This window comes from Crassostrea angulata, chromosome 8 (assembly GCF_025612915.1).
Source record: "Crassostrea angulata isolate pt1a10 chromosome 8, ASM2561291v2, whole genome shotgun sequence".
NCBI lineage: Eukaryota > Metazoa > Mollusca > Bivalvia > Ostreida > Ostreidae > Magallana > Magallana angulata.
In genome coordinates this window covers 47910654-47920268 of record NC_069118.1, presented here as the reverse complement: position 1 = coordinate 47920268, position 9615 = coordinate 47910654, and the positions used below count along the sequence as shown (strand labels likewise).

General features: G+C 31.7%; 1 pseudogene; it reads left to right on the top strand.

Moving 5' to 3' along the window:
• The first annotated feature begins 2138 nt into the window (after positions 1-2138).
• LOC128157914 (protein draper-like) lies at positions 2139-4354 on the top strand (annotated as a pseudogene).
• Positions 4355-9615: the final 5261 nt, after the last annotated feature.

Genomic DNA, 9615 nt, shown 5'->3' with positions numbered 1-9615 from the left:
GGTAGTTTTTAGATGGCCAGTGAAATGTACACGTATAGAAATGTGATGTCTATTGCAACAGACAGATGATAACGATGAAAAATTGCACGAGGCATCCTAGTGAATGCCGAATTATTTCAACATAGAAAGAATAATCTTAGCGTGACCAGGCTACGCTCAGGTCATACCCCATTATAAATTAAATCTTTGTAAGAAATCAGTTCTCGTGTTTGTGGATTTTTTGAAGTAAAATATGATAATCTGTGAATGAGAAATCTTGGAAAATTTCCCCTTCATCTATATTAATTGTACTTCTATCACAAGTTGGTATATTTTGATTAAAATTCTTCCAAATGTGCTGCTCAGAAAATAGCAGTTTATCAGCTGTTTATAGACTAGATACAAGTCTCCACATCAAACTTCAATATGTGATATAGTGAATAACACTAACAAGATGGGGCAATTTTGTGCAATTAAAATCATTCAATATCATAACATATATTAACAACACTCACAGCATTTCTCAATACTTAGCCTGAACTTGGACTTGTATACTAAAGCTTTGTCAACAATCTGACTAGTTTACCTTCTCTACAGAAGAGCGCAACAGGGGAGACAATGCTAACAGTAGTAATGAAATGCAAATGTAAGAATTCTATGAGAAACAATAATAACCACTAAATTTTTTTTTAATTAAAAGCAAAATAGGGTGTTTTTTTCATGTTTAATTACAAATATTGACTTCAGTGGATTAAAATCGCTTGTAAAATAAAATTTCAAAAACCAACAAATTTTCATTTTATTTGAAAATGGGATGTTTTTGTTAATTTATTACTTTTTAGTCCTTGAGAGTCCAAAGATGGATTTTATATATTTGTAAGAATATATCAAACAGTTTCTTATTAACACAAAATTTCAAAAAATAATGTGCCATTTTCTGAGAAATTCTTTCTGAAAAATTGACAAAAATATATAATTATCATTTCTTGGCATCCTGCCAACATTTACACCCTTGGGACTTCATGTTATAAATAGATATATGAAAAAAAATATGCAACGATTAAAGGTTTGAACTTCGTCTTTAAGAATATAGTCTTATTTTTTTCAAACATTGTTTATACATTTTGTAATTAATTACTGAATTTGACAATTTTTCTCTTAACTTTTCTGGATTTTAGAGGCTAATTAACCAGAATGCAATACTGGCCGTTACTATAAATAGAAACACCCAGTGCAAAAACAAACATCATATATCTGACTCTAGATGGGTATCCTTTAAATCTATGATAAAAGTTTGTTCATTCTTGAGACTTGCTGCCGCAGCTTTTTTCCATATTTGCATGGTTTTCTCGTAGACATGCTCTTAAGCGACAATCCTCGCCTACTGACATTTTTCCGGCAGCAGTTGGTCGACGCAATCATAGCCCTATCTCCTGAAGCGCAGCATGGCCTAAGGTTTGCATTTATTATTTAAAAGAGCCTCAGCATGTTACACAAATAACTCGCTAAGGATAGGTTGTGGGAATTTCGTTTACAACACAAGAGTAATTCTAGTAATTTTATAAATATAAAAAAATGATTTGAATAAACAGCACTTTGAAAAATACATAATTTTATCCATACATGATACTTGCATTTCATAATTTTAACCCAAATTTGAGAGAGCCTCGACTCTACTTGGTCACATTTCGCGACAATCATCTCATGCTTATTTGTTTATGGCAGAGGTTGGTAGATAAAAGAAGAGTACCAACTTCAAAAGTCGTTGTAATTATTATATTTTCAATTAAACACTTTATATCTAAATAAAAAAGTATAACAAGAAAACATAATTATGGAACTACTTTGTGAAAATCTTTACATTGAGAGGACAGGAAAAAAATGGAAAATAATAATTAAAGATAGGTCGTGTCTGACCTTAAACGTTAAAATATCCACTATGACCTTAATACATGTACATGATTGTATATTTGATATATATATATATATATATATATATATATATATATATATATATATATATATATATATATATATATATATATATATATATATATATATATATATATATATATATATATATATATATATATATATATATACAGGTATGTCAAGATGTTACAACGGTGCACCCAGAGATCTCGCGAATATGATATCTGTCAGTAGGCTGCAAAATGCGAGGAATTCAATGTTTCGTATTTTGCGCTTTACTTTACTCCATTCAGGTTGACGCTTTCGGCAGCTGTAATGGTAATGGCGATTGTCCCGACAATGCAGAATGTGAATCACGTGAAGATAGTTGTGAGTGTAAGGAAGGCTTCGATGAGATCGACTTGCCAGATATTACAATAGATGGCAAAGCAGCGACAGTCTGTATAGGTATAAAACAAAATATGTGTATAATGGACTTGTAATATCTTATATAATTGTTAGTGTATGCTAAATTTTTTAACCAGTTTGTGCAATATATATTACCGACTTATAATCAAAAATGCGTACCAAATATCAGGGGAAAAAACCCACAATCTTAATTCAAATTTTTTTTGAAAGAAAGAACCGCCAGGATAAATAATTTGAATTGATTAGTGAGATTACATTTACCACTTTTCATATTCAAGAAATATCTGTTATTGTCCTTAAAATGACTCAATTATTCGTTCTTAGATTTGGGCATCTGCAGTCCATTTGACAACGAAGTAGATGACTGCGGAGAAAATGGACAATGTGTCATTATCCAGGATAAACATGGAATATATAAAGCTGTCTGTAAATGCAAGTATGGATATGACGGCAAATTCTGCGACGGTGAGTACCTTAAAGATCTAGAACTAAATATTAGTTGCCAAGACTATCACTGAATTTGTCAATTATATCTATAACGTTCCCAATTAAACCTTTAATACCATGGGACATGTGACTTATTCTAAAAATCGACCTATTCATAAACCGGTTAGTGTTTAGAATTTCAATGATGATTATTAAGGATATTATCATTATTAAATCAGAAACTTGCCATCTTTTATAAAATTTAAATCTCTGAGTTTTAAAAAGATTTGAATTTTAAATCAAGCATGCAAATTAGAGATTTATACTCTATTATCAATCCACGTGCCTTGTGGGATGTTAATTTGTAAAATAAGGCATTGTGAAGTTTAAAAGCTTTACACTGAAAAAAAATAATAATAGAGAAATGGACATCTGCCTTAAGCATTTAAAATGTTTTAGGGTTTGTTTATGTTGATGTAAGAAGATAATTCAAAAATGAAATTATATATCTACAAAAAAGATTGAAACACAGAAAGGAAAAACTTTTTGGTTTTAAATATATGAATGATAGGAATTCTTAATATAATAAGATGAAATTTATTCACGAAAACGTTCTCGGTTACTAATTATTGTTAAAAAAGACAACGGATGCAACATTTAACCCACTGCCGATCAAAGATTTTGTTTTTAATTTTCCAGTTAATACAAAATAAACTAAATATAGTTTATAAAAAACAAAGAAAGCAACAGCAAAACCCTTTTCACTGACTTAAGAAAAGTCAAGGAGTATGTTGGAAACGACATTAACGTTAACAGAACTTACAGCAATGTACATGTATTGGAAAAATCTATTGAAATATATAGTTGATGCGTCGTTTAGTTGATAAAGCTTAACCTTTTATATTCTGTTGTTACTTCAAATATTCTTGAAACTACTACCAGACATAGCCCGAACCAAGAAACCTAAATTGTAATTGAATGATATCAGTAATTTGTCCTACTTTAATTACTTATTTTACGCGAGTACTTCATTCCGCGATTCCGCAGTTCTGTATCAAATCACAAGAATATAAAATTGTGTTCACCATGTTTCCGTTATAATTTCATATAGTTCAAAACTGTTTAAAAAAAGAGTAGATTTTAAAATTCGCTACGGGTTGCTTCTAGCGTTTTCACACGGCAATTATTGCCTAGCGTTTAATTAGGAATGGCATTGGTAAGAATGATAACATTTTCAATTCAAAAATACGTGTCTCAAAAAAATTTAACGTTAACAATAACGAGCAAAAAAGCAATGGAATGCATTGAAAAAAATCATGAAATAAATGTGTTAGTGACATTTGAGGTGTCATTTAGTTGAATAAGTTTTTCTATCTATATCTTATTTTCACTTCAAAAGTAACCTAAACTATTTCAACACCATATTCAACGACTGGCACGACCAAGAAGCCCAAACCGTGGATCCTTTTTGGAGGAGGAGCTATTCTGCTTGCTGTTCTCGCCGGAGGAGCTGCAGTCGCAGCGTCATCATTTAGCTAGGTGTCCTCAAGGTCCTCAAGATCCTCCAAAAATGATTCTGATTATGTCACTGACTGGAAATTATTTTAAATAAATCATCGATGCAGTTGAAATGTGTCTTTGGCATTTGTATTTCATTGAATACACAATCATATGCTTAATTCAAAGTCACATTTGGTCAAAAGTCTATATGTCAAAATCATTGTGTTTGCTGCACTGCTACGTGCCTTGTATAGTTCTTCAAACTCTCATGACTTCATTGTTTTAAATTATGACATAAGAATGTTTTTCATGGGTAAATATTTCAAAAGTTGAAAAGGAAAATCCCAGTAATTGTAAAAAAAACAACATATTAACAGTAAGAAAACAATGATTTTCTCAATATACTAAATTAATCACAAAGATGATGCATAATATAATTAGTTTTATGAAATTGCTGATAAAAACGATTGAAAAGGGGGATAAATGGCTAGAAATTTCATATTATGACATTCATTTGAAAACTATGTATGTAGATGCATGTAACACAACTATTTTTTTTAAGTTTCGGAGTATTCCAAAGGATTGCTTTGTGAGGAATTTTCGTATTATCTCTCTCTCTCTCTCTCTCTTTTTTTTTTTAAGGGTTATTATTTTAGCAGATACCTTGTATGTTTTGTAAAGATTTTATCACTTTGATTCTCTATGCTTACATTATTCATGATGCATAAAGTCGCATTTGCTAAAACACTAGAAGATTAAGATGCCTTTTAGACAATTTTAACATGTTCTAAGACTTCTTAATTTAAAAACAACTGATATTGCCGAAAATGGACTGACATTGTCTGACATCTACTGACCGTACCTCACTGTACATCACTGACTTTCACTGTACCCTACTTTACCCTACTAAACATATCTACTAACCAGCACTGTACGCCACTGTACAGTCCTACTGACTTCTAGTGTACCCGCACTGTACACCACTATACAGGGTCCTTACCAGCACTGTACCCCACTGTACGCCACTGTACAGTCTTACTGACTTCTAGTGTACCCCCACTGTACACCACTATACAGGGTCCTGACCAGCACTGTTCCCCATTGTACGCCACTGTACAGTCCTACTGACTTTCACTGTACGCCACTGTACAGTCCTAGTGACCTCCACTGTACCCTACTGAACGCTCCTGTACATGGCACTGACCAGCACTGTACCCCACCGTACACCACTGGCAGTATATTTGGATAATGTTTACATGTAATAAAAATAAAGATACTTGTAAAAGTGACATTGAAATCGTTCAAAGAAAAATATCCAAGATGTCTTCATTCACATATCAGCATTTTTCGCTGAAAAAAAAAATTTCTTAAGAAAATATATAATATGAAATGTTTACTCCATTCCGAAGTAACTCAGAATATCTTTCTCAATTTTCCAACTTTGTCTAATGTCTCATGGTTAAGTGAGAAGGTTATCTATACAGTTCAAAAATCCAGTGATAATCTAGGCGATTGTATTTTCTGGATTTGTTTTTAGATCTAGAGCTCGCAGAATTGGCCGTGATATTCATACTCGTATTTGCAGACATTTCTATAAATTAGATTTTAGTTTTACATATCTGATAATCAACTTTCTTTTATAAAAGTTTTTTTTTAAAGACGATTTCAAAGTTAGCACAAAACGATAAGCATGCGAATTAACTAGGGTAAGATTGTATATTTCTCAAAATTCTTACTTATGATTCAGAGTACATGTATTCGTAATTCCAGCAGGAAAACAACATAGGTGCAAACGCTAGAGGGATCTTTTAAACGGGTTTAAGAAGTGTAATGATATCTGTGACATTACTTTCCAGTTAACCCTTACATAAACGGAAGTCCCACAAACCTATCCGTAGCTAGGGATTTTGTTGGCGCTTCCGTGATTGAGGATTGTAAACCTAAGGCCATGTTTTGCTTAAGGAGCTGGTACTATTTTTGTTTCTATCGATTGCTTCCGGAGAAATGGCGGTATGAAAAAACATGTGCTAAATTAGATAAACAGATAGAGGCGAAGCTTTCTAATTTTGGGGTGAGAAAAAATCGGATAGAAGACTTTGTATCATTCTTATACTCTGTCCTTAGATATTTATACAGTACATTTGGGTAATGTTTAATAAAAATAAAGATACTTGTAAAAGTGACATTGAAATCGTTCAAAGAGAAATATTCAAGATGTCTTCGTTCACATATTAGCATTTTTCGCTGAAAAAAAAAACAAATTTCTTAAGGAAACATATAATGGGAAATGTTTACTCCATTCCAAAGTAACTCGGAATATCTTTATCAATTTTTGAACTTTATTATCCAGCTACTTTCATTTCTTTTGCAATGCAAAATCCATGTAGACTTTTTATTTTTAGCCATGTATTGAAACCTGACAAGCCAAATGGAGCGTTTTAATGAGAAAGAAGAAATTTTTTCATAATATTGTATGAACCTTGTTTGAACCCAGAGGTTTTTATTAATACAGAATGTTTTTTTAAAAATATGCGACATAAGTACTTGGGAGAGACTAGAGATAAAATAAAGTCTTACTGATTTATTACAAATAAAATGTTGTGACCACGAACAGTGTACACACTATTATGTCAAAAGAAAAAATGTACAAAACGGGAACAGAGCAAACACGGGCCTCTAAAAGGTAGAGGTAAGATCAAGGGCATTGGAGGAGTGAGCATCCTCTGCTTACTCCCTACACCCGCCGTGTTCTCTTTGTCGTAATCTGGGAAAATGAAAAAACTCGTTGACAATTAGGTGATTAGTTATGGTCTAACAATAAGTAAATAAGTATTTAAAACATAAGTTAACCTGCGACTAATTGTAAGATTGTATTTGCTGACAAGGTTGTTGTATCAATCATGGAACTTACGAAAAGATGATATTAATGGATACTGTTTATAGTTCTGTTTTATCAACTTATAAGTACCAAATATCGTTTTCAACAAAAGATATTTCTCTTTACCTCCTAAAAAATAGTTTTGAAAAACATAATCTTTTCTTTAAAATTGGTGCCTGATCATCACTTGACCAAGTCACTTTTTTCCGGAAGACTACTTTTAAATTTCACAATGTCCTATCTAGCGAGACAATAGCGTACACATTTTGACAATAACTGTTTTCCAATATATATATTTTAAACCGCGGATATTGCACATAAAGTTCCGCTGTGCAAGACGTGAATATGATAGGTAAAGCCTATGTCTTTTGTGTAAAAAGTAACCTTTTAAAATTAGGGGTTTTCTTTATTATAAAAACAAAATGATAAAACTTCTGTCTAGTTCAAAACAAAGAATAACAGATCATGGCCAGTTTTTACAAAAGACTTTACGAAAATATTTAATTCATTAAAGCTAAAGTTGTTTTTGAACGATGTTCAGATGTTGAAAAATCTGAAATAAAATGATATAAAAAAAATCTAGTATTTTGATATGAAGTACACACAATCTTGTCAAAGAAAAAAAATGGACAGTTGTGTATTTCAATACATGAATTTCTTCGTAATGATTGTAAAACTAGCATAGCGTACGTACTGAAATACAAATTTAATCTTTTACATTCAGCTGTTGGAATTACAATCATTTGAAAGTAATTTTAAAGAAAAAAATCATGGAATTTTGTTTTGTAAATGTCAAATTCTCTAAAGGCTCAACTATGTTTTAATAGTAAATCAATTACAGTGAAAATAATTCTTTCTACAACTAACGGAAATCATACGGAAATAATTCACTATCTCAAATTTAAGATTGTTTCCTTTCATTTCAATAGGAAATTTAATGGCGCTCAACTTTTTATATTGAGTAATACTAGTAATGACAGTAATATCTAATGATAGTAATATTTTAGAAATACATTTGTTTTGCATATGTTGGACTTTTGCCAATTATTGTAATTGTGTTTGTGTCTGTTACTGCATATCATTCTACTTTTGTTCTAGTAAACCATCGTTTTATTTACCTTGACGATCGTCAATATTGTCAGCATCTCGATTTCAAAGATATAGACGGATAACGCGTTCACAGTGGAACATTGCAGATGTTTTATCGTTACTTTTATATTGCAAACGCTCAAATCACATATAAAGTGTGTCATAGAATTAAATTAGACATTTACAAATACAAATGTAGCACAGCAAGTGTCTTCATTATTTATTATAGTTAATACTTGGTTTTAATGCAAACATCTAATCATTTTACATGAGTTAATAGTTTTCTTGGGGAAGTATATGTACGCTACATTCTTTATTCTATACAAACGGTAACAAACATTTGATGTAATGTTTAATATAACATATAAACAACCCTTGATTTTTTTCCTGTGTCGTTTAAGCCAATTAATGTTGTCTCTTTTTTTTTTTACATTGCGATGTCGACGATATACACGGGATTATCTGGTTACGATATAGACACAATGTCAACTCAATATATTTCTACATTTTAATGTCGGTGGTGTCGACGATGTTAACGAGAAAGGAGGAATTCAATATAGACACAATGTTAATTCGATGTCTACGAGCAATGCGATGTTGACATGTATAGTCAGAAATAATTCCCGATTTTACATCTTTCCGGACACTGGTGACATAGTTACAATGCTTGATTATAAATGAGTTAGATTTTAATACTTTCATGTAGGTGTGACAGGTAACAGAGGTGACTGGTAACCTTGATTAAAAAGAATCAGGTTTGGGGTTAGGGTTAGAGTGTTAAGTGAGGCTTAGGTTAGAGTATGTTAGGTCCTCTGGATCTTGTATTCTGCGAAAGTATTTTACAGATGTATAATAACATACTAACTTATTTACGACAATGATTTTATTTTAGGTTATGTCCAAATGTATCAATTACTCTGTATTAATATTCGTTTCATCAATAATCGATAAAGCCAAAATTTAACTTCAACATCATTGTTAAAAAATTATTAAACGACAAAGATCGGGCGAGCTAAACGGGACCATACATTTTCAATGAGCCATATAACTCTGGCGTAAAAAACACCCGGAATGTTATCTTCCTATTGTTAGTGTTCGTTTGTTATATCTGAGTAATCTGTAAGTTAAGGTGTAAAACAAACAATTGTGAAATAAGACCCACCCAAGGCACCACCTTGTGGCATCCATTAAAGTATGAAAAAAACTTAAAGTCACCAACCCATCGATCTCGTCTATTTAATGTTTATGCAGATTTCATTGAGATCGTTAAGACAATGGCCGACCTTTTATTCCCAGAAATCTTTAAAAAACAAAACAAAAAGAGGGTGGGATACTGATATGCCATTCTTATTAGTCCCCTACCGGTTTCACCGGAGGGGACTATAGCTTTCCTCTGCGTCCGT